Source organism: Suricata suricatta, chromosome 17, assembly GCF_006229205.1.
Source record: "Suricata suricatta isolate VVHF042 chromosome 17, meerkat_22Aug2017_6uvM2_HiC, whole genome shotgun sequence".
Taxonomy (NCBI): Eukaryota; Metazoa; Chordata; class Mammalia; order Carnivora; family Herpestidae; genus Suricata; species Suricata suricatta.
The window spans coordinates 48,119,890-48,145,914 of record NC_043716.1 but is presented as its reverse complement, the minus strand read 5'-3'; the positions used below and the strand labels follow the sequence as shown (position 1 = coordinate 48,145,914).

General features: G+C 42.6%; 1 protein-coding gene across 2 annotated transcripts in view; it reads right to left on the bottom strand.

Annotated features, from left to right (window-relative positions):
* Positions 1-26,025, bottom strand: part of MAP2K6 (mitogen-activated protein kinase kinase 6) — a 111,014-nt gene that overhangs the window by 36,044 nt on the left and 48,945 nt on the right. Inside the window, exon 1 of one of the 2 annotated variants that reach the window (XM_029928787.1) lies at positions 3,658-3,699. The exons of the other annotated variant lie outside the window; for it this stretch is intronic. The gene's annotated coding sequence lies outside the window, so the exon portion shown is untranslated. Of the gene's footprint in view, positions 1-3,657; positions 3,700-26,025 lie in introns of those variants that run through there. 2 annotated transcript variants of the gene reach the window in all.

The following is a 26,025-nucleotide window of genomic DNA, read 5'->3' as shown; positions in this document are numbered from 1 at the left end:
TCTCAAGATATAAAGAAACTTAAGACATCAAATAATATAACCTCCTGGCAGGAAAATGACATCTAAAGACTTCCATGATTGCCCAACACCACAGAGCCAGCAATGCCCCAGTCGAATGAGAATCTAGATCTCCAGCCACCAGACTGGAGCTTATTCCCCTGGTCTACAATGGAAGGCACGTAGACGACGGTGGGGGACATGGGATTAGGAGCTTTTAAAAACTCAGTTCACATCTGGTACTTCACTCACCAAGTGACCTCCAGAATCACTTTTCACCTGACTCTCAATATCTTCAGCTGTGAAATAGGGAAATAATACCCACACCTCCCTTACTGGGCTGGATATGAGAACCATGAGGTATCACATAAGAAAGAACACAGACATATCTTAAGTAGCTGTTAATTATAATCATTTAGAGAAAGAATCTGTACAGTCTCCTTTAAAAAAAAATGAGTCATTTAAGGGGCACCTGGGTGGCTCAGTCAGTTAAGCATCTGACTCCTGATTTTGGCTCAGGTGATGATCTCATGGTTCATGGGATCGAGCCCCACATTGAGCTCTGCATTGACAGCACAGAGTCTGCTTGGGATTCTCTCTCTTCCTCTGTGCCCCTCCCCTGCTCGCACTCTTTCTCTCTCTCTCAAAATAAATAAACATTTTAAAAAAATCATTTCAGAAATTCATGAACATAATTGGTCAGATTGTCACAGCCCAAGATCATGTGTAATTGAGTCTTTTTTTTTTCCTCTATGCCTTCAAACTCCAAAATGAAAATCCATTCTACCAAGTTGTATAAGCCAAGAAAAAATATGCATGGCAATAGTCAACACAGAGAAAGCCTTTTAGGTCCACCTTCATTGTAACAGGCTTCCTCAACTCTCCCCTCCTTTGGGCTTACCTATGTGTTTTATAAGATTCAAAACTCACTCTTCACCTTCCTCCTCCTGGAGTTCAGAGGGCCGCTTAGCACGTGTTACTAAGTCAGTTAGGCAATGCATCAAATCGTGTCCATCCTTATGGAGAGACAATACACAGAGCTGTGCTGTATACAAGGAATGTTAAGTAGCTGGATCTGATGGTGAAAATCCAGATCAACGTATGGCCTAATTCCAACAATCCTTATCCATGGGCCTCAGTCAAATAGATAAGGATTGCTATTTTAAACAGGATAGTCCAGTGGGGAATGATGGAAAATTCCATTTGTCCAGATAACTACGTCTATACTCCAACACAGGTGACAGGTATTTCAGAGCATCCCAACAGCCACAACCCAGGAGTCCTCGCAGCTAAAACAAAATAAAGCAAAAGTAAAATAGATTTTGCCTGTGAAAAAGGCTCCCCAGTTGCCATGTAAGCAAACCAAAAGTAAAAGTTACTCTGAAATTCCTACATCTCTCTCTTCTTCATTTCTTACTCAGCTCTTACAAGATAGACGTCAAGAGAGAGCCAGCTATTTATGGGACAAACTGCCTTTGAAAAACAAACAGAGCGACGAATCACTCTGCCACAGCAATTAATTATTAGCAATTCATTATTATAAGTCAACAAATCATTGAAACATCTATACAAAGAAAGAGTAAAGGAGAGAAAGAGGGAGCAACCTTTGGGTACAGAGACTAAAGGAATAAATGAGCCCAACAAAAAGAAAGTCTTCAAGGCGTGAGAAAAGAAGGCTCCTTCTCTAACAGCAGCAAGCAAAACAGTTGCAGGGTTCACAAAAGCCGGTTGAATTACACAGTTTGTACATACCCCGCTTTCATTTTCAAGAGTGCATCAAATAAAACAAAAATCACAGACACATGCACCAACATTCCATAATTCACTTACTTGCCCATCACTGAAGGAGGAGCCCAGGAAGAAGCCAGAAGTGACTCTCATGAGGTTTTCAAGGCTGCAAGCAAGTCTCGCAGAGGAACACCACATACAAGGCATTCTTTGCTTAGTGCTGAAGACCACACTTCAGCAGAGAGAAGTACAACTGAACAGACTCCACCCTCTCTAGTGCGGATTGCAGCAAAGCGCTCTGAGTTTATTGATCCCAGCAAACCGCAGCTTCACAGAGAAAGAAGGAAAGTGGGTCCATTTGGACACCAAGGCGTGATGTTAATCATTAACACGATTTCTAGACTTGGAAGAAGAAATCTATAAAGCAATTCTGGGCAGTACTGCTTTCTCCAGCCTTTCTACCAATGCCTCTTTCATTTCTTAAAAGAAAGAATAACAATATGTGGTCAGTTTCCAGCTGTGTTTATTTCTAAGCAATCTGTTACCCCTGTAAGGCTGCCAACACCTGACACGAACATTTAACACCACATTAAAAAAAATTAGGCAAGGAAGCCATATGAATATGGGCTAAGTGCCCAAGTATGTTAAGTGGCCGTCTCTTTTGGTAGTCTAAAGCAAAAACAAAAAAATAAATATATCAGAAAATGGGCTCTGTGTTGTGTCACACGGTCAGGACAACCTTCTCAGAGAGAGAGAATTCTGGGTCTCCCTGGAGCCCTCAACAAACTCTGCCCTCTTATTGGTACAATCTGCAAAGGGTAAGCCTCGTTGGCTTGACTGAGCCCTTGCAGAGCTAGATTACATCAGCCTGTATCACACCCATTGCTTGTTTTCCTTGAAAATGGAGCCCCACCACACACATATATTTGCAAAACTTCATCTTCTAGGGTCATTATAATCCTGGCCTCGAGCAGAATGGCACTGGAGCCTAAAAACCTTGCCCATCGTTAGCAAACATTACCCAGGCCACAGAAATGCTCGCTGGCTTCACCATCCTGAAAATGATGGGGTACACCAGACCTCTTGCTCGGTCCCCACGCGGACAGGCTACACACAAAGAGCTTCTCTCATGTGCTTTATTACATAAAACAGAAGACTGTGCTCCAGTGCCAACCCAAACAGCAAGAGAATCCCACAAGGTCAACGGAAGGTGGCATCATGAGGATATGCTGACGCCTAAATATTTGTCAGCTCCGCTGAAGGCTGGGGGGCGGGGCTTGATTATGAGGGTTTATGGTTATTGACACAGCTTTACAAAAGGATAGCATTGCTTCCAGGGCCAAATTTATTTTAAAAATCTCTTTCCCAACGTGAATGGGATTTCCAGCCAAGTCACTGGCAACCTAGAGGCCTTGGCTGCCCTCTCCTTAATCCTTGCATCTAGGCTCAAGTCCCAAGGGTAGCTGGCACGGAGATCGGCAGAGAAGTGTCATTAAATGTTACTAAACAGCGATGATGAGATGCAAAGCAACTAACGGAGCAGTGGGAAGGGAGTGCAGGGAGAAATCTAGGCTCACAACGGTGATAGGACACCGACGTTTCTGTTCCCCCAAACCACCGGATCTCACCCACCACTGAGACTCTAGCCAGCATGCCAAAGTTCTTCAGCATTACATAAAATCTAGAGAAAGAAAGCCAAAAAAACTCATGCTAAAACATGCAGTCATTTTGATTTCAAGGAGGGAGATGGATTTCCTGGGACTTCGCCTTTATCTTTGTATTGCCTTGCCTAGAAGGCTCTAGCCCTCTTGTGGACAGGAACCCAAATTTCCACACCCAGCTCTCATATTACACGCCCCACAGAACCCCCTCCCAGACCTTCCTGAAGATTCCTTAAGGGTCATGCATCCAGATTTCACATTCCAGTCTTACCTGCAATGTGAACCCAATGCACTTTAGTGCATCTCTGCCATTTTAGTTTAAAATGTCCATCTACTCTGTCTCTGTTGGTGGGAATGCAAACTGGTGCAGCCAGTAGGAGGGCAGTATAAAGGTTCCTCAAAAAGTTAAAAATAGAGTGGTGGCTGAGCAGCTCAGTCAGTGAAGCATCCCACTCTTGGTTTCAGCTCAGGTCATGATCCCGCGGTCGGTGGGACTGAGCCCTGCATCAGGCTCCACGCCGATAGTGCAGAGCCTGCTTGGGATTCTCTCTCTCACCCTCTCTCTCTGCCCTTCCCCCACTCATGCACTCTTTTACTCTCTGTCTCTCAAAATAAATAAATAAACCTTTTTTAAAAAGTTAAAAATAGAACTACCTTATGATCCAGTAATCGCACTACTGGGTATTACTTCTTACTTAAATAATACAAAAACACAAATCCAAAAAAATATGTGCACCACTATCTTTATGGCAGCATTATCTACAAAAGCCAAATTATGGAAGTAGCCCAAGTATCCACTGACAGATGAATGAATAAGGAAGATGTTTTACACACACACACACACACACACACACACACACACACACATACACACAGAGGAATGTTATTTAGCCATAAGAAAAGAATAAAATCTTGCCATTTACAATGACATGAATAGAGCTAAAGAATATAATGCTAAGTGAAATAAGTCAGTCAGAGAAAGCCAAATACTGTATGATTTCACTTATATGTAGAATTTAAGAAACAAAACGAACAAACAGAAAGAGAGAGAGAAACCAAGAAACAGACTCTTAACTATTAAAAACAAACTGATGGTTACCAGAAGGGAGCTGGGGAAGGGGGGGCAGGGAGATAGATGCTGGTGATTAAAGAGCACACTTATCACGACGGGCACTGAGTAATGCACAGAATTGTTGTTTCACTATCTTATACACCTGAAACTAACATATTAAGCCATTTAAAACTCCCACCACTGCGTCTCAAATAGACCTCCATGTTTGTCTTTCACTTCTACTCTTCACACCATTTCTCACAATGTCACAATGACTTTATTTTTGCATTTATGTATTTACTTCTGAGTTTATTACTTATTGAGTTTTTATCTTCCTAAAAGAAGTTCCATTACAGTAGCGACTTTGCCCAGTGCCTGCACATCATAAAGAGTTGTGGACTGAATATGTGTTTTGAACTGTTTGAATATTAGTATTGAGTGAGCCCTTCCAAAAAAATTAATAATAACAATGGAGTAGAAATAGCACAACACCAAGAGACCTCATTTTAAATCACAGCGGTGCCACTTACTAACACAGTGAGTTTGAAAATACATCTTAAATCCATTTTCCACACCTGAAAATGGGAGATCAGAGACTCAGAACATGAGAAGACTCAGTTAGCACAAAATATGTGGAGACCTCTAGAAGAGTCTAACACGTAACAGGTGCTCAATATATACTAGCTTCTTTTCTCCCAGAAGGAGAGATGTTTGTGCTAAAAAATTTTAAATATGAGCTAAACAGGATGTTCTCTGTATGGGGAGCATATTTCTTCGGATGTCCTCCTCTGTTCTTCCTCTCTTACATTATTTTATATTAAAACTACATTTTTCGGAATGCTTAGGTGGCTCAGTTGGTTAAGCTTCTAACTTCAGCTCAGGTCCTGATCTCACAGTTTGGAGTTCAAGCCCTGTGTCAGGCTCTGTGCTGTTAGCTTGGAGCCTAGAGCTCCCTCTCTCTCTCTCTTTCTGCCTCTCTCCTGCTCATGCTCTGTCTCTTTCTCTCTCTCAAAAATAAATAAACATTTTTTAAAAATTAAAAAATAAAAAACTACATTTTTCAAACATCTCATTGAGTTTGCACCATATTCTCTTGGTTCCCACTGACCATGGGAACTATTTCAGCCTTACATACTCAGGATCTCTGGGAGCGAGGCCTCAGAATCTATATCTTTTTTTTACAAAAGACTTATTTTTTTAAAGCAGTTTTAAGCTCATCACAAAACTGAAGGGAATGTACAGAGATTTCCCATACACCCCGTAACCGTATACATGCATAACCTCACCAATATCAACACCCCCCCACCAGATTGATGCATTTGTTATAACTGATGAATTTACACTGATGCATGCATCATAATCACCCCAGAGTCCATGGTTTACACTAGGGTTCACTCCTGGTATGGTACACCTTATGGGTTTGGACAAATGTATACTGACATGTACACTGAATATATGACATACATTGACATTTACAGATATGTATGGATATCATTATGGTATTATACAGAGAACTTTCACTGTCCTAAAAACACTCTGTGCTCTGCTCTTTCTTCCTTCCTCTCCCAATCCCCTGGCAACCACAGATCCTTTTACTGTCTCCATAGTTTTGCCTTTTGCAGAATGTCATGTAGTTGGAATCATACTGATTGACTTCTTTCACTTAGTGATATTGCTTGAAGGTTCTTCCATGTCTTTTCATGGCTTGGTAGCTTCTTTGTTGTTAGCATTGAATAATATTCCATTGTCTGGACGTGACCCACTTCATTAATCCATTCATCTACTGACAGGTACCTATCGCTTCTGAGTTTTGCCAATTATGAAAAAAGCTCTATAAACATCTGTGTGCAAGTTTTTGTGTGGACATGAGTTTTCAATTCTTTTGGGTAAATATCAAGGAGTATGATTTTGGGATCATGTGGTAAGACTACATTAGTCTTGTAAGAAACTGCCAAACTGTCTTCTAAAATGGCTGCATTACATACTTTTCTTTTTGTTTTTTTAAATCTCCACAAGTGAGTGAAGATTCCAGCCAGGGTTAAGAACCCCTTGTCAAGTGTATGTCTAAGTAAAGTGTTTCCTTTTTTCACCTTTTCTCTCTTCATGAGGACAAGGTCACTTTCCCCTCAGTTCCTGGTACGTCTCCGATCACCAATCAGTTCTTTCTGGCCAGTAAGAAATTCCAAATGAAGCTCCTGACTGGGGCTCTCTACTCTGAGCCAAAACTGTTAATAATTCACCAAAGTAGACATTGCAAGGAACAAAAAGTTCATCAAGCTACAAACTCTGCTTTGAAAGAGTCAGGGGATAAGAAAACTCAGTTCCTGTAATATTAGATTATTACAATGACAACAATCACACCATGAATACATAGGAGATTCAAAGCTGATGAGGGAAATGAAAAACCAATGGTCTCATGGTAGAAGTGATATTTTAGGTGGTCCTTTGATCACTGGGAGGGTTCAAGGGTACAGGAGGATTTATTATACTAGTAGGCCTTTTTTTTTACATATTTAAATGTTTCCATTATAAAAATATTTTTAAAATAATGGGTAGGATGTTGACAAGCAGAACATAAAAATGCAACAGTGAGGCTCCCAGCAGAGTGAGCCCAAGCTCCCAGTGGTAGAGATAAGGCACTGTAGTATATTCAAGAAAACTATGAGTTATCTACTCTTGACAAAGGGTGGTAGTAGAGAGAAAGCTGGAAGCATGGGTTGGAGCCAAAGACTGAAAGATTGACACTAATAATCTTTAAATGTCATATTTAAGAGGATAAAGTCCTCTGTTTTTCAGTTGAGGAGATCATGTTAAGTCATCCATGTTTCAAAAAAATGATGTAACAAGGTGACTATGATATCTGCAGAATACTTTGAAACTGTGAGACACACACACACCTATATACGTACACCTGGGTGTTTTAAACCTCAAAGTCTTGGCTCATATTTTCTCTGGAATGCTGTCATCACCTGTCTCTACTGGTCAACTTGAACACTCAACTCAAACATGCTCTCCTTCAGGGAGCCCTCCATTTAAAAAAAGGCAAAATAAATGCTCCTCCTCTATGTGGTCACAGTAGTCTGGATGTCTCCTTTCCTGACTGAACTCATCTGCTCACCTATGCCTTGCACTTGAATGCCAACTCTTCAAAGCCATCCACCATATCCTACCCATGTACAGGGCAAGCACTAGACCCAAGAAGTCAGAGGCAGAGACCATAGCAATCTGACTGATAAATAACCTACTTAAACTTTATGGAGGGAGTGCCTGGGTAGCTCAGTTGGTCAAGCATCCTACTTGGGCTCAGGTCATGATGTCGCAGTTCATGGGTTTGAGCCCCACGTCAGGCTCTGTGCTGTCAACTCAGAGCGTGGAGCCTGCTTCAGATTCTGTGTCTCCTTCTCTCTCTCTCTCTCTCTCTCTCTCTCTCTCTTCCTCTCTCTCTCTCTCTCTCTCTCTCTCAAATAAATAAACACTTAAAAAGTTAATAAGCTTTATGGAGGCAAAACCCATAGGCTCTGGTAATTTACTAGATTAGAGTTGTAGAAGATCGGAAGATAAGCAGTAATGGCAGCAGCAGTAGTAGTACTGGTGGCAGTAGTCCTAGTAGTAGTAATTGTAATTTGGCTTTTCTACACCTAAATGAAATTAAGTGAAAGAGGAAGGCCAAGGCCAATTGGGATGGGTGGTGGGGAGAAGGCAGAAAATGAGTTCCAATTCAGACATGTAAAGTCTAAAATGCTGGGGCAGGGCTGGGGGGACCAGGAAACCATCATGAATTTCAAGCAGACACATGAAGCTTTAGGGGGGCAGGGGGTACACAGACCTGGGAATGACAAACAAAAGTAGAGAGTTGAAAAACAAAACAAAACAAAACAATGTAGAGAGTTGAATGAGAGGCAGGGAAACAAAAAGAATAAGAGAATGGAAGGCAGTCAAGGCATGAACATTTTGACAGAATGAGATGTGAATGAAGAATCAGCGAAACATACAAAGAATTGCTGGATGTGTCAAAGAGGAAGAAGCCAGTATGTTCAGAGCAACACCATCAACTCATTTGGAAATGGCCCTGTTTTCAAAGAAAGAAAGCACTCAGAAGACTCTTCTTACAACCTCATGTGATCAAAGCTCTTTCTTTTTTTAGACCAGGTTGAACTGACACATGTTTTGTGTTAACAATTTGATGCTGAATATGTGTTCTTGAAGGAACATAATCACAGCCTATCCCCTTTACTTGTAGTCTGGGCCCCAAGTGAAGATAGGAGGCAGGCAGTGGTTAGGTGGGGAATCCCCAATGTCTACGCTCATCTTCCTCATTCATGTGCTGCTTCATTCATGAGTCTTTATTGAAAGGAAATGTAGTCATACAAATGTTAAAGTACCACTTTAAAATAAAACTGTGGCAAGAAGTTGCTGAGAAATTTAGTGATGTGTCTCATCTTTTCAAGATGGAGCACTAAATTTTAGTTTAGATTTAAAATTAGCACTTATATTTTGAAGATAAATACTGAAATGTCTCCAAATGAAATAATATGGTTGTAGAGTTTGCTTCAAAATAAAATGGTGGAGTGGGGGTGGGGAGTGGAGCTATAGATGAACTAAGATTAGCCATGGGTTGGTAATTGTCAAAGCTAAGTGATGGATACATGGTAGTTTATTGTATTGGGTATATTTGAATACGCTTGAAATTTTTCAAAACATAAAGATTTTCTTAAATAGCTACTGAACCACAGAAAATTCTCTTTTAATACTTAAAATAGAGGGATAGGGAATAAGAGGGGTGACTTTTTTTCCTTGGGGGAAATGGATTATTTTTTTCCCTTCTGGTCCAAGGTAACACTTTATTAAAAGCACTGTGATCACCTCCCTTCTAGCCAAGGAAAACTACAGAGGAGTAACTTTGATTCCACTAGCTGTATGAAGACTAAGAGACGCAAAGAAATACACAGGAAAGTCCTTCATCTCTAATCCATCTTAGAGTGTTACCAGTGTAGAGTCCATCCTGCCTCTCTCCTGATTTCACCCCACTTCTCCTATTTAGCCACATTCTATCATGATATCATTTACCCATGAGGTAAGGTACACCTGACAAAGAGGCCTCTGATACTCATCTTTATAGGGATGATCTTATATAATGCCCTCCTTATAAAGACACTAAGAAAAAAATGTGTGTCATCAATAATTAGAAGAGTTGGCTTCTCCTGTATAATTGATCAATCTCTGCCTATGGATGGTGTGGATGTTTTTCTTTGTGTTTCCATCCTTGGGTTGATGGCTAAAATCCTTAGGGCTGGGACTTCTGGGTGGCTCAGTTGGTTAAGCACACATGACTTTGACTCAGGTCATAATCTCACAGCTTGTGAATTCAAGCCCCACGTCTGTGCTGATGGTTCAGAGCCTGGAGCCTGCTTGGGAATCTCTGTCTCCCTCTCTCTGCCCCTCCCCTGCTCACATTCGCACTCTCTCTTTCTCAAAAATAAACATTTAAAAAAAAAACATTTTTAAAGTTTAGGGCCAAACTGGGATTCCTACTCATATTTGTGTTCAAGTAAGTATTTTCTATTTGTGTCTTATCTACCCTTTAATAACATTTTATTACAGAACATCATAAATACACAAGAAAATAAACAAAACACGTACAACCAACTTGCATGAATCTACTCCCCAGGTTCAACAAATATCAACACGTGGCCAATTTTGATTCACCTATACCCACCCACCTTCCCAGACATCAAATCACTTTGTACATAAATATTTTACCAAATATCTCCAAAAGAAATTGACTATTTAAAAAAAAACACAAAGGGTGTCATCACATGTGAACAAATAAGTAATTTCTTAATATCTATTCAGTGTTCAAAAGTCTAATGATCTCAAAAATATCTCAAATATTGTTAAATTATGGTGTGTCTGGATCAATATCCAAATTAGGTCCATGGTTTATGACTGCTTGATAACATTTCTTGTCTCTCTCTTCATCTATAAGCTCTCTCTCCATTTCTTATTGTCTGCCCCTCCCTCTGCATGAAATTGTTTTGTTGCAATGATTTGACCATTTGTTCTATAAAGTTTCCCACTGGATTGTGCTGATCTTATCCCTTGTTGATTCACACATTCCTCTGTAAGTTAGGCTTAATCAGAGTCAAACATGACTTCTTGTTTGGCAAGACTCCTTCACAGGTGACCTCATTTACTTTTTATTTATGTTAAATTGCTGAACCAAATGCATCCTAGTAAACGATCTTAAACTCTTAATGGAAAACAGAAGAAATAAATAAATAACCCCCTCAAAAACATGTGGTAGTCAACAATCTTTTTAATATTTGTCAATCTGATAAATAAGCAAGAGTACCTCATTGTTTTTAATCACATTTTTAAAATATTTAATGCAGAGGCACCTGGGTGGCTCAGTCAGTTAAGTGTCTGACTTCGGCTCAGGTCATGATCTCACAGTCTGTGGGTTCAAGCCCCACATCAGGCTCTGTGCAGACAGCTCAGAGCCTGGAGCCTGCTTCTGATTCTGGGTCTCCCTCTCTCTCTCTGACCCTCCCCCATTCATGCTCTGTGTGTCTCTCTCTCTCAAAAATAAATAAAACGTTAAAAAAATTTAATAAAATATTTAACACAGCTGAATATTTTTGTATTTCTACTGATATCTGGGTTTGTCTATAAACTGCCTCTTCGAAGTTGTTGCTTATTTTTATATTAGTATTATTATCATTATTTTATTTATAAGAGAAAACATTTCCCCTTTGGTAGTTTATATTGTAACACACACACACACACACACACACACACACACACACCACAACATTTGGGCTTATTTCCCCTTCCAATTGTACAAAGTTTAAAATTTTTACAGTCCTTTCTGACTTCTGCATTAAAAAAATTTTAATGTTTATTTATTTTTGAGAGAGGGAGACAGAGCGTTAGCAAGGGAGGGGCAGAGAGAGAGAGGGAGACACAGAATCCAAAGCAGGCTCCAGGCTCTGAGCTGTCAGCACAGAGCCTGATGCGGGGCTCAAACCTACAGACCATTGCCGGGAGCTGCATCGGCCTTGCTGGATGACATAGTCACAGTGAGGAAATGGCAGACGTTTCCACAGCTCCTGCCATGAAGCAAAACTGGTATCCTCTATTATTGGCTCATATTGGTACTGTACCATGTATAATGTTCCAAATCAGACCGATATTCCCCACACAGTTACCCCATAAGTAAAAGCATATTCCTGCCCCTGCATAAAAGACTTTAGATCAAAGCGCTGCAAAAGGCTTTTTTGCCTGTTTGCCAAAAGGCTCTTCTAATGAGCCTTGCAGACCTAAGACCAAAGGGGGCCTAAGAACACAAAAGTTATGATTAACTCTAGCCCAGAGAAGAAGAGCCTAACTTAGAGATAAGAAACAGACAAGGATCGGACATGAGTTGCTGCATATGCCTTTGATAATTGGAGTCACAAATACCCTCTCTTGTACTGACTTCAGTTATGAGGATGGATAAAAAACTAGAAACCCAGGTGCAAGGTCAACACACACAGGGCCCCCATTATGCTTATATCAAAGAAAGGGCTTTCTCTCGTAACTTGTTAACAAGCATTCTTTCTCTTGTGGTTAATGAGCTAGATAAAATACTCTCAGCCTATTTATATACAACTTAACCTATGTTTTAGTTTTAGTATTACTAACTTAAATAATATGTATATTATCCTATTTTTTTACTAAAAACATCCTGTTATTTTCGTGGTTATAAAATTTACTTAACCTCTCTGTAAGTGCATTACATGACTTGGTTATAATTTGTTAATTAAAAATAAAGTCATAATTATTCGCCCAAAACCAACCCGTACAAAATAAGATAGGTTTGTTACTTTCTTAACCTTGGGGACTGATGCCAAGAATAAGTTGGGATGGTTCTACAAAAATACTTCTGTGAAACTTGTTTCTGTCCACCTTTGATGATTAAAGCACCTTATCACTAAGAGTTAGAAACTGTAAACAATTCCTATTTTCTGATGTCATGTTATTGCTTGATCGATAAAAAAAAGACACCAATGCAGACTGAACAGAGATGCCTGGCTGGTGACCAAGAAAAAAGAAACTTGTGGCTCTCTCATCCCTCTCTTGTGCCAACACCGTCCCTCCTTTCAGGGACCCCTGGACCTGCTGGAGCTGGACTCTGGCAGACCATCAGATCACGACCAGAGCTGAAGTTGGACGCTCAACTGACAGAGCCACCCAGGCGCCCTGGTGACCTCTGGGTTTTTATAAGGCAAGAATATTGTTTCCTCTTCCCCAAGTGGCTAGACAGTTGTCCCAATACCACCTGCTAATCTGTCCATTTGTTCCTCTATAATCCTACAAGCCTTTTTAACATATACACCTCTTGTATAAGTTCATTGGCTTCCATGTCAAAAAATAATTAAATATGATGGTCACTGCAGACATCTTCACTTGATCCTGACTTTAAGAAAACTTCTAGCCTTCCACCTTAAAAAAAAATTATGCTGGGTTTAATTCAGTTTGCTAGAAGTATATAACTGTTCACATTTTAGTGAGCGAAGTAGACTAATAATGGGTCCCAAGATGTGCCCATATCCTAATCCTTGGCACCTGTGAATGTTACCAGTTTTTCCTGGATTATGCAGCTGGGGCCTACAGGCCATCAGAGGTGTCCTTATAACAGAGAGGAAAAGTGGGGGGGGGGGGTCAACTTGCCCAGAGAAGATGGAGGCAGAGACTGGAGTAAGGAAAGTGACAGTCCCAGGAACGCTCTGGAATGCCAACAGCTCCCAGAAGCTACATGAGGCAAGGAAAGGATTCTCTCCCATTCTCTCCCAGAGCCTCTGGATGGAACCTGGCCTGCCCATGCCTTGATTTCAGACTTTTGGCCTTCAGAAATGGGACAGAATGAATTTCTATTGTTTTAAGCAACCAAGTCTGTCATTTGTTACAGCAGCTACAAGAAACTAATACAGTGAATTATTAGAAATGGACACTGAATTTTATCAATTCTTTTTCAAAACTTATCCAGTATCTCTCCTACCATACCCAAGCTGCCACACTCTCTACTGAATAGATGTCTTACTTTTCCCTGTCTTTTTCATTTCTTTTACCCTTCATTTTCATTCCTTCATTTCCTTCTCAACTGTTTCTGCTGCTGGCCTTCCAGAGCATTCTGTGACCCTACAATCCTGGTGGTCATAGAAACGCTTAGAAAGCCTTGACAGTAGAAGGGGACAAAGCAAGCGACACTGAGACGTTAACTGCAAACTAGAAGGAAAGGGTTTGGGTGGACGAGGCCATCCCACTCCCTGGTGGATGCCCTTCGCTGGAACAAAGAAGGAATGAATGCTGAACTGGAATGCTTCCAGTTCTTTCTAACTCGATGCCATCTCAGAAGAAAACTTCTAAGAAATGCAGCCCTTTCTCCAGGCCTGTGGCTCATTCTGGAATCCTTATGCCCCCTGCCAACAAGGAACAAGAATGTAAAGAAACTGTGGCCAAAGCAGTATCAAAAAACTATGGCAGGATCCTTCACTGTGAAACTCCAACCTTACAGCCTGAAAAAAATAAATCAGTATAGTCCTTTTCACCAGGGTTGCTTCTGCAATGTCTAAGTCACCTTTTATCCAGGGAGGATGGTCATTTCTGAGAGTCCTGTTTTGCAAACCATAGCGAACATACTCTTCTGGCTTAGTGCACCTTCCCCTGGGCACACTCCATGATAGAGGTTCACAGTGGTCAGTTAAAAACAGAGACCAAGCAATAGCTTTGAGAAAACCACAACACTTAAATTTGATTTGCCAAGAAGAGAATGTTAATATACAAAAGCAATCAACTTAATTTCAAAGCAGAGTTCTTGATTCGAATCTACTCGTATTTCAATACTATTTCAGATCCTGTGGGGCCCTTCAGGGAAAATTCCAGAATGCCATAGAAAGACTTGGTGGCCTCAGTTTCTAACTCCTGGATGAGCAATTGTCACCGTAATTAACAAGTATTGCTTCAGGCAGCGCTATAACTCAAATGTCAAAAGAAGTGGAGTTCTCTAGTCTTTGGTAAGAAGTCTAGAAACTGTTCCAGGCCGTCACCTTGAAACTTGTAAATCAGTTAATGTCCAAGACTCAGTGCCAAAAAAAAAAGCATATAAATTCCTTACCGTACCAGGAGACTGTCCTACCTACCTACCCACATGATCAGAAATGGGAGTGAAATGGGTAAATTTAAATATATTCTGTGATGTCTCTTACACACTGTTCTCCATACAACTTCCGCATGTCTTACCTTGGTGGAATTACACAGGCTAAGCAACATATACGCAGGGCCAATGGATAAAAATGTGTTGGATGAACAAACGCTATGTGAAACCACACTGCCATTTTTAGCAGGTGCTTTCTTTCTTTTTTTTTTTTCATGTTTGTTTATTTCAGGAGAGAGAGAGGGAGAGGGAGAAGCAGAGAGGATCCCATGCAGGCTCCCTGCTCTCAGTGCAGAACTCGACTCCTGGGCTCAAACTCACCAACCATGAGTTCATGACATGAGTCGAGATCAAGAGTCAGATGCTGAACCGACTGACCCACCCAGGCGCCCCAAGGTGCTTTCTTATTAACAAGTACCTGCTTGTGAGAATAATAAAAGCAATTAATGTTTATTGAGAATTTATTGCATAAAGGCACGGTGCTCAACTTCCCACATAAGCTCTTAATTTAATGATCAGAACAACTACCTAGGATAAGTATTACTTCTTCCATTTCAAGGCCCTTGTCCAAACACGTGGAGCCTCACAGATGTGAGCCGTCACCTTTCCCATTAAATATAATGATATTTAGTCCTTCGATTGCAATTACTTTTCATCTCAAGTCTATTTTCACTAGCTCCTAGAGGGATTATTGCCAACCTGTGTCCGGGCTCTACATAAAATCTGGGATCTAAAAGTAAATGCTCTGGGTTAAATTCCCTATGCAGACTTTCTACCCCTATGCCAAGACTTCTTAACAAATGTAGGTTATAAAGCTGTTTACCAGGAATAACTGTGACTTGACCTAGGTCTATCAGGAGATCAAGACTCAATCGAAAAGCTCTATTGTCATGAACTTTGTCCAAGATATTTTACTTAATCTTTCTGGACTGTAGTTCCCCTGATACTGAAATGGAAAACATTCCACCAATAAAACTAGCTAATTTTCTCATTAAATGGAGCTCTGGTATTTGGAGGAACACTGCACCAGTTTCACAGACGACGTCATAAAGTTGTGTGCTGTGTGATAGTTCTGTGGTATGTCTGTAGTCCAGCACCCCTTCCCTAAGGGGGTTCTGATAAAATTGATAAGCCTATCTCCTACCTGACGTAAATCACTTTCGCAGAAGGGTAATGGCCAAGTGGCTGTTTGAAAACTGTCACTATGGCTTTTGTTTGCAAAACACCGTGTGAGTTACACTCAGGCTGTGTGGGGACGCCCCTCTCAATACAAAAAAAAAAAACAAAAAACAAAACATGTGGGTGGGTGGGGGGCTCTCAGTCCATTAACGGATTCCTCGATTGGCACATCCTGATGGTAATCTCAGCCTAATGTTTCTCCCATTTTACGGGAAGACTCATCAGTCCTGGGCTGGACTGAACACACAAGGTCACGGAGAGCCTCAAGTCTGATTATATGCCAGACATGTTAACACTCAGCATAAAACAAATGCACAAAAACCAAATACATCCCAACAACTATCTTGGGGAAATTTTCTGTAAAGGAAAAACTCTGGGCTCTGAATAAAAAAACTGGCCCCTTCTCCAGTGCTTAACAAATAAACCAACAAACAACATTCTCACTGCATCTGACCACATAACCAGAATAAAAGTCCACCAGGGGTTGCTGGGCCTCCAGAGCAACGCCTGGGAAAACCATTTGGAAAATCTGCTTTCCATCTTGTTGAAACCCCCGTTTCTCTCTCACATCTGTAACTGTCCTAGGTAGGATCTGCTCTAGACTTAATTTTAGCACAGGACTCCCAACTTGGTAACTCAATCTCTTCATCAAAAGGACACATCAATGAAAACAGGAAAATACACAGACTTTGCAAAAAATAAGTAAATAACTGTGGGAGGGGCAAGGAGGGACAACACATAGCATATTGAAGAAGAAATAAGGATCTAAGGAAAGTCTGGGAGTTTCAGGGGATTTTTTTTGTGCATTTGTTACCACTTTCTAAATACGATGAGAAATTTGAGCAGCTGTCTAGCTGAGAAAAGAAGCCAATGGGGAAAGAGACAAAGAGGCCAGAGAAGTGCACAGAAATGAGGGAGCAAAAATTCCCAGTGGGCAGCGTGGGATCAACAGCACAGTAGAGAAGGATGGACTCAGAGAAAGGGGTGGAGGGTCTCTCTTTACCGCAAGAAGAAAGAAGGGCATAGATAGTGACAACAAAGAAAATTCAAGGGGCACCCAGGTGGCTCAGTCGGTCAAGTGTCTGACTTTGGCTCAGGTCTTGATCTTTGCATTCGTGGGTTCGAGCCCTGCAATGGGCTCTCTGCTGTCAGCACAGAGCCCGTTTCAGATCCTCTGTCCCCATCTCTCTCTGTCCCTCCCCCACCTCTCTCTTTCAAAAACAAATAAACATAAAGAAAAGAAAACTCAATGTGAAGGAAAGTTGAAAGAGGCACTCCGTATTGACGTATAACAGGGTGTTCTGCCAAGATTTCCCACGAGGTCCTAGGAAACACGGAGCCAAGAAACATTAGAAACAGCCAGAATAGGTCGGCAAAGGAGTTCCTGCAGTTTCAAATGAAACTTTACCACATACCCTGGCAGTATATAAGCTCCCGAAGAAGTAGCTAATGAAAACATAAGGGAACATTCCAAAAGGCAACTCAACTATGCAAAGCTAAAGTAGGTGTGATCTAAAACTTCCTTATTTCCTCTAAGAACCTCCTCCATCCCAAAGTGGCTCATCATAAAACCTGGAAACAAACGAGTCAGAAGTGGTGCTCAGCTCAAGAATTATCCATGAGTCTCAAAGATCACATATGGGCAGTATGTGATGTATCTCATTCTTCTAGAAAATTCAGCAAGTCTGCTATTAAAGAGCTTGAATTCTTTTTACAAAAATGTTTTAATGTTTTTTACTATTTTTGAGAGAGGAGGAGAGACAGAACGTGAGTGGGGGAGGGGCAAAGAGAGAGGGAGACCCAGAATCGGAAGCAGGCTCCAGGCTGTCAGCACAGAGCCCAACATGGGACTCAAACCCACGAACCATGAGATCATGACCTGAGCCCAAGTCAGGCACTTAACTGACTGAGCCACCCAGGCGCCCCAAAGAGCTTGAATTCTTCATCTCTAGAGTTCCAAACCCCAGGATCTAAAATCTGATCCATAGCACTACCTCTGCCCTCCAAATTTTATTACAGCAGCCTTATTGGGATAAAATTCCCGTTCATGTATTTAAATTGTGCAATTCAAGGGGTCCCTGGGGGGCTCAGTCAGTTAAGCATCTGACCTCCGCTCAGGTCATAATCTCGCAGTTCCTGAGGTGGAGCCCCGGGTTCTGGGCTGACAGCTCAGAGCCTGGAGCCTGCTTCAGATTCTGGGTCTCCCTCTCTCTCCACCCCTCCCCCACATGTTCTCTCTCTCTCTCTCTCTTTCAAAAATAAACATTAAATAAATAAAATTGTACAATCCTATGGTTTTTAGCACACTCACACTTGTGCAGCTGCCACCACAATCCATTCCCTAACATCTCTGTCACCCACAAAAGAAACATCACACCCAGTAGCCATCACAGCTTATTTCCTTCCAATACCATCCCTCCCTCTGGTTCTAGGCCATCACTAGTCTAAATTCTGTCCCCGGAGACCTCCCGGTCCTTGACACTCCGGATAAATGGAATCCTACCCTACGTCGCCTCCGCCTTCTGTGCCAAAAACTATGTTCTCTGAAGTTAGATGCATTACTGTGTCTCCCAGTGGTCTCTAAAAGCTGTTGGGCCCAAAGCTTTGCTCTCTGCAAAGCATGAAAGGAAGAAGGTCCCAGGGGTAAGGCTGCGCCATGAGCTGCGTTCTCCCTGTGTGCCAAGTTGCAAACAGGTTGAGGCTGGCGGGAAGAACGGAATGTCCCATGACAAAGAGGAGGGGCATGGACAGAGTCACAGGCAACAGGAGGAGCTGCTGGGGAACGAAAGTGAAAGAGCATTAGGGAGCAGAGAGGAGAAGTATAGAACGCTAGGAAGTGATACTAAGTCCTTCACACAGCTTTCAAGACTAGAAGCCCTGTGAATGGCTGGGCTACCTCTTAAAAACGATCTGTCTCTTAAATTTTATAAACAAATAAGAAAACATTCAATGTGGGGATATCAGGTTACCTCTCCCGATCCTCCTGCATGGGGGCAGGGGGAAAAGCAAACAGCCAAGGATGTGTACAGTCAAAGCGATGTTATGGAAATTAAATGTACATTTCCCGGGCTTAGCTCCCCAAATATTATCATGGTAAGTCAAACCCTGTTACATAAAGCTCCAAGAAACTGTTCAAATTCTCTGGTGGTACTGAAATTCTGGGATATTTAAGACTGCTTGGAAAAAGTAAGCCATTAACTGGAGCTAAGCCTTTTTTTTTTTTTTTACATATAAAATAAATAGCTATGGCATTGGTATTAGCTCTCTTTCCATAGAGAATGCAACATGCTTTGAATGTTCTGGCAGAGGCTGTGATCGCTGGCAACACCAGGCTTCCCTCTGAGTATTTACATGACCACATGATTTTTCAGGGAACTGAACGCTTTCACAAGCACAGGCTGAAACCCAGCTTGCCCTGACCTTGGGAGAAAAATGGAGGAACAGACACTCCACATGCAATTCAGTCAAAACCCTTTCCACATGCAGTTCAGCTTAAGAAAACTCCCCTCTATGGTATCCGGGTGGCTGGCCCTGGCCGATGGATGCCTCCCAGCTGGCATTGGCACAACAGGGACAGATGTCTTACCCAAGGGGCCATGTAAGCTAACGATGCTACCAAGAAGGGAACTGAAGAGATTAACACATAGCGCTTTCATTCATTCAACCTCTCCTCAAATATTGACTCAGTCCCTGCCATGCATTGGCACCAAGCTATGCCCCGAAAGTAAGATGTTAATCAGAGCTGGCTCCCTGCTCCTGCCCACCCCCACCCTCCAGTATGTCTCTTCTGGAATGATGAAGCTACACTGGAATATTCCCAGTGGCTCCAGGAAGGACTGGGCAATGGTTACTTCCTACATGGCCTAAATGAGCTGGGCGGTGGGGACAGGAGAAAACCAGGCAGCCCCTGTGGTTAATTCCCAAAGTTTGAGGAAGTCCGTCCATGCCTCCTTCCTCACTGCCAACCAAGTATAATGCAAATTACTCAAGCTGGCATTCAGGAGCCTACCCCTGCCACCTCTAAGAAGTAACAAAGACACAGACTAACAGAGGTCATTTCTCTTTCCTGGAACATATGCAACCTTGGTCTTGACCCTTCCTCTGGCCATGCTGCTCCTGCTCCCTGTGCAGTGCTCACACACAGTTCTCTGCCTATAAAGAGCTCTTCTGCCCGCATTTTGGTCCAATAACTTCTTCCTACAATCTCATTCCTCCCTCACCTCCCATCTCCTTCCCTTCCCCTCCACCCATAAGACTACAAAGCTATCCATGGATCGACTGCTCTGCAGGGTGGGGTGGTAGGTCACTAACATTTACCCCAGGCCCAAAGCAAGGAATTTAACTCATATCACCCTCTGATAACGCTCCTGAATGCATAATGATTTGTTACCCTCAATACACAGATGAGAAGCTGAACTTTAGAACGCTTAGGTAAACACTCCAGGGTATGACCACTAGATAAGAGTGGAGCACACTGTGTTTTGCTCAAATCCTAAATTGTCCTCCACCATTTGGAGTACAGAGGACAACTCTTGCCCCGCCCCCCTCCCCTGACCTGGCTTTCCAATTCAGCCCAAGTTCTGGCCAGCTTCCAAACAGATGCAACTTGACAGTTCCTCATCTTTTTCTTTTTTTAAGATGCTTTATTTTTTTAAATATTTATTTTTTTGAGAGATAGAGAGACAGGCATGAAGAGGGAGCAAGAGAGAGATTATTCCAAGCAAATTGCACAGAGCCTGAGGCGGGGCTTGACCCCACACACTGTGAGATCATGACCTGAGCTGAAACCAAGAGTCGGAGGCTTAACCAACTATGCCACCTGGGCACCCCACTAGTGCCTCCTCTTTAGTTGCACCTGATGCCCTCTTCCCTGTCTGGATTCCTACTCTGAGAGTTCTCTGGCTGATGGAATGTGCTGGGCTTGCCGACATGCAGAAGCTGGGGTCAAAGCCTACCACCTATGATCAGTGAACAATGATGGACAGGAACTGATGAATAAGCCCTTTAGTCCCATGGGCACTAAGTTCTCAGATACACTTCTCAAGGCTCTTAGAAGATCCAACGGTATTTAACATCAGTTGCTCTAAGCAGTGACGGCTGCGCGGGCCTTCCCACCCTCCCTCTCCTGCCTACCTTGTCTATCCCATTTACTGAGATACAATGACAAACATGTCTCTTGCACACAAGTGTCTATTTTGGGCTCTGCGTTCGGAGGCGGTAGGAAGCAGAACTGTGACCCAAAGCAGGGGAGAACTCAGCAGCAGTGGGAAAATCTGCCCTGCCCCTCAGGCCACACGAATCAGAGATCCCATGGTGCTTGAAGTGTCTTGGAAGAACGCACGTGTCACCTGTGGATGTCGGCTAGCCTCCTCTTCTCAGTTACTTGGGTGCTGGCACAATGCACCCATGAATGGCATGGCTTAAGTGGCAGGGATGGAGGCAACGCATGGGCCCAGCAGCGTGGGCTTCCTCTGACCTATGACATAGCCATTGATCTTGCTAAATGTCCAGCCAGTCAATAGCACAGATAGATGCCAATCCTTATAGTACCTTCAAGGATATCAGTCAGCCTTTTGTTGAGGGTTGATTTTAACCTTTCTCTTCCACTCTGGAGGAGAGGAGGGGATAGAAATTCCAGCTTACTGGAACTCATGCCTACCTACTCCAAATATGGGTTTGCCTTCTCTGTGAGCACAGTATCCAAGGGCAGAAGAATGCCTAACCTACCAGCATGAGATCCCACACCACACTGTTGCGGACCAAGGGACTCAGTTATGTCAAAGGAGGTATGATAATGGGTGTATGACCCAGGAATCCACCAGCTGGATCACAACCCTTGTTGTTCAAAAGCAGCTTAAGTGAGTTGTGAAGTGGCCTGTTACTCAGGCACCAGCATAGTTAGGGCACTAGCACACCAACAACCTGCTCTTCCTGTACCACCTTGATCCATGCTGCATCCCTCCACTCTCTGCAAGTGGAGGCTTGTTTGCCTTCAGAGTGGGCAATGGCGTTGAGATCTGAGTACTAGGTGTGTGCACTGTTACTTGAGTATCATCTCTTCTTGGCCATGTCATCAGTCAGAGGTGGAAAATATATGAACGTGTATACATATATACACCCATGCATTAAAAGTACACATATGTGAGGTGCCTGGGTGGTTCAATCAATGAAGTGTCTGACTTCAGCTCAGGTCATGATCTCACAGTTTGTGAGTTCAAGTCCCACATCGGGCTCTGTGCTGACAGCTCAGAGCCCACTTCAGATGCTCTCCCTCCCTCTCTCTGTGCCCCTCTCCTGCTCTCTCTCTCTCTCAAAAAAAAAACATTAAAAAATTAAAAATATGCACATGTGTACATCCACACATGAACACACATGTGTACATCCATGTGCATATTATAGAAATCATGAATTCATATGAATGCGGCCAATTCCAATCCATCCCCACAGCATTCTTTTTGCTCTCTCTCATTTGCTCAGTCCTGGGACACATCTAAAAAAGTGTCAAGGGAACTGTCTCCATACTATTGTATGTTTCTCTTTTTAAGAGTAAAATTTAAATTTTGACACAAAGCCTCCCAGCAGAATTACACCCCTGCTTTATTTGCCAGCAAAATATCGCGCACCCATGTCAGACCAATCTCTGCCAAAGGACATGGGACCACCATGATTGGCTTCGACCAATCATCCACCCCACCACCTCCACTCCTGGGGCTGGGGTCAGGGTCTGCCCTCAAGTGCATGGTCACACAGAGTCTGAGATACCTAGAGAATATAGAGTTTCTAGTAGGCAGAAGGAAGGGGGCCATGGAGAATGGATATCAGGGTGGCCGCAAGCTGTCTCCACTGCATTAACCTACAATCCACAGAGCAGATGAGGTGATGTAAATCCTCTTGAATAATGTGCAAAATTTGTGTGCACACATGCCTCGTTTTCCAGGGAGGGGATCCTCGGCCATCATCATTTCTCAGGGGCTCAGGCACCCAAGAAAAGTTTAGAACCATTTGATTTAAAGCTGGATCAGGATCTCGTGGTCTGTGAGTTCGAGCCCGGTGCCGAGCTCCGTGCTGACAGCCCAGAGCCCAGAGACTGCTTCCGATTCTGTGTCTCCCTCTCTCTATGTTCCTCCCCTGTTCATTCTCTCTCTCTCACTCTCTGTCTCAAAAATAAATAAACGTTAAAAAAATTCTTTTTAACTGGCACGGTCCTTTGTCTTAAATTTACAGAGCACAGAGGTTCACTTAGATCCTAATTCAGAAAATGCAAGGGTTTCCCCCAATCTCATTTATTACATTCCTGTCCTGAGGGCAGAAATCAGATGCACGGCCTTTGTCAAAATACAAATGTTTGTCTCAATTTGAGTCCTCCTTGAGTTTATTTCTAGAGACGGACTTTTCAGGCTTGTAGGGCAATTAAGGGTCACTAAATCTCGTTCAAATTAGACATACTGGCTTTCAACTCTCATTCTTCTAAAGGAAAAAGGGAGCACATGGGAGCCTCCAAAGAAAGAAAGGGAACAAAAGTGCAAACCGCCATAAAAGAAGAGTCCGGAGTTTGGGAGCCAAAGAGCAAATGTCAAGGCAGCTTGGTAGTGTCAGTGTGTCCTCAGGATTTTATCCCATTGGCCCCAAATGCACTGTTCAGCGTCCTGGACATCTTGCCACCCTCTGGGGCAGCTGTGGCAATAGAAAGAGCTCCCCAGTCTGGGGCTTTCATCTTCTAGGGTTCCTTCAACAGTTGTGTTTATCTGTCTGAAAAAGCTGAATACAGAGGCCTCCACTGCAGCCACTGCAGGACAGGGTGGGGGTGGAGCATCAAAGAGCATATGTCCTCGGATGTGGCTTTTACATTTTTGCCGGACCCACAACCACGGTGCAGACAGAGATGCAATCACGGATTCGAGATCCACCTTAGCCATCTCGGTGACGAGGTGACCCCATAAAATGGTCATCCCACATGGGACGCTCTGGAGGATGAAAGAGGACACTGTGAATGACTAAAGCAAGGCACGAAGCGTGAAGGAGGGCGGTCCCAGCACATCCCATTCCACCCATACTTCAAAAACTCTCCTCTGCTGTCCCCTCTGCCATTCCTGGAGCCCCCGCATGTCCCTTACCTTGTGTTAAGCATCACAGAGAATAAAAGTGAAATTAAAATAACATGGCATGTTGTGGGGGCATGTGGGCGGCTCAGTCGGTTAAGTGACTGACTCTTGATTTCAGCTCAGGTCATGATCTCATGGTTCGTGGGTGGGTTCAAGCCCCGCATCAGGCTCTGCACTGACAGGTCAGAGCCTGGAGCCTGCTTGGGATTCTCTCTCCCTCTCCGTCTGCTCCTCCCCTGCTCAAGTGCTCTCTCTGTCCCTCTGTCAAAATACATAAGCTTAAAAAAAATTGCATATTGTGGCATGCCATAACCCACCATTCCGTGTTGCTTTTGCACACAAGAAGCCAGCCCTCTTCATCCTAACTTACTCTGTCTTGAACACAACCATCTTGGTAGCCTTAAAACCAAACCTAAACTGATATTTGCTCTGAGCTAAGGCATTACAGGACCATTTGCAAGCTTTGGTTTTTAAATCATATATCCAAGTGACTCACTGGACTATTTTGGTCTTGGGAATGAAGCTGCATTCAAAAAATCTCGCTGCATTTACACATACCATGGTAGACAGAGGCCCTCCTAACAGTGGCTACAGCATCTGCCTGAGGCTGGGGAAACAAGCAGATGTGACCAGGTTTACACACTATAGATCTCTTGAGCCCTGATCATATTTTTACACTTTTGTTTCTCTCAATAAGTTTATTTATTTATTTTGAGAGAGAGAGAGAGAGAGAGAGCAAGTGTATGCATGCACAAGTGGGAAAGGGGCACAGAGAGAGAGAGAGAGAGAGAGAGAGAGAGAGAGGATCCCAACCAGACTCCGCACCACCAGTGCAGAGAGCCTGATGTGGGGCTCAAACTCGCAAACCATGAGGTCATGATCTGAGCCAAAGTTGGATATTCAACCAGTTGAGCCACCCAGGCACCCCCATATCTTTATACTTTAAATCACCTCCAAATATTCTCCAGGATCAATAATCATTTACAATCATTACTTCATTTTCTAGTTCTCTTGGCTAAAAAATATTTCAAATCTGACATTCCTGACTACTTGCTCTCTTCATCATTGGGCCAAATAAAAAGTAAAAATAAATTTGGCTTACCCCTGATGTTTAAAGAATAATAAATTACTCATTAAAACAAATACCAGAGATTTTCTGAGTTCAACGATAGAAAATATTTATTTGAAAAATCAGAAAATGTGGAAAAGGGTAAAGAAGAAAATTGAAATTACCCAAATTCCACCACCCAGCCTAACCCATTGTTACTATTTTGGTGCATCACTCTGGGGTCACTTTTGCACACAGATAGATCTACAAGTATGTAAGCTTATGTAGATACAGTATTTTCTCATAAACTTAAGCCCATACCGTGTGTGCGATTTTTAACATTGTTCCCATCCCTTGGCATTCCATTGTGAATATTTACTCCATTCAAAGCCCTGCAAATACTGGCTGTAAAGATAATATTCGCAATTGTGAAGTGACCAATCACATAGTTAGCATGCCTTTGTAGCACATGTGAAACGTGTTTGGCTCTTTAAAAAGAACAAGTTGACAAGTGACATGCTAGGTCACTCAGTTTCACCAAACTTGAAATCAATCCACTTAGAACACCACCAGCCTCTGAAATGGATAAAGAGTTTTATCACGGTTATATCAGACTACCTTTCTCTAAATTTTTTAACGCTTTTATTTATTTTTGAGAGAGAGAGCGTGAGCAGGGGAGGGTCAGAGAGAGAGAGAGAGAGAGACATAGAATCTGAAACCAGGTTCCAGGCTGTGAGCTGTCAGCACAGAGCCCGATGCGGGGCTCGAACCCACGAACCATCAGATCATGACATGAGCCAAAGTCAGACACTTAACTGACTGAGCCACCCAGGCACTCCTACTTTGAGCTTTTAAAACTCAATACATAGGAATGAGAGATCAGCTTCTTTCTCTAAAGGCTGTTCAAAGAACAGAAGGGCATGCTCTAGTAAGGAACCTTTGCCAGATACTGGCTTCTAAAGAAACCTATCATATTTAAATCATGCAAAATAATCTATCTACATATTTTTATGCTTTTGACAGGCTTTGCAATGTGCCAAATAATAGTGATACAAAGGCTACAA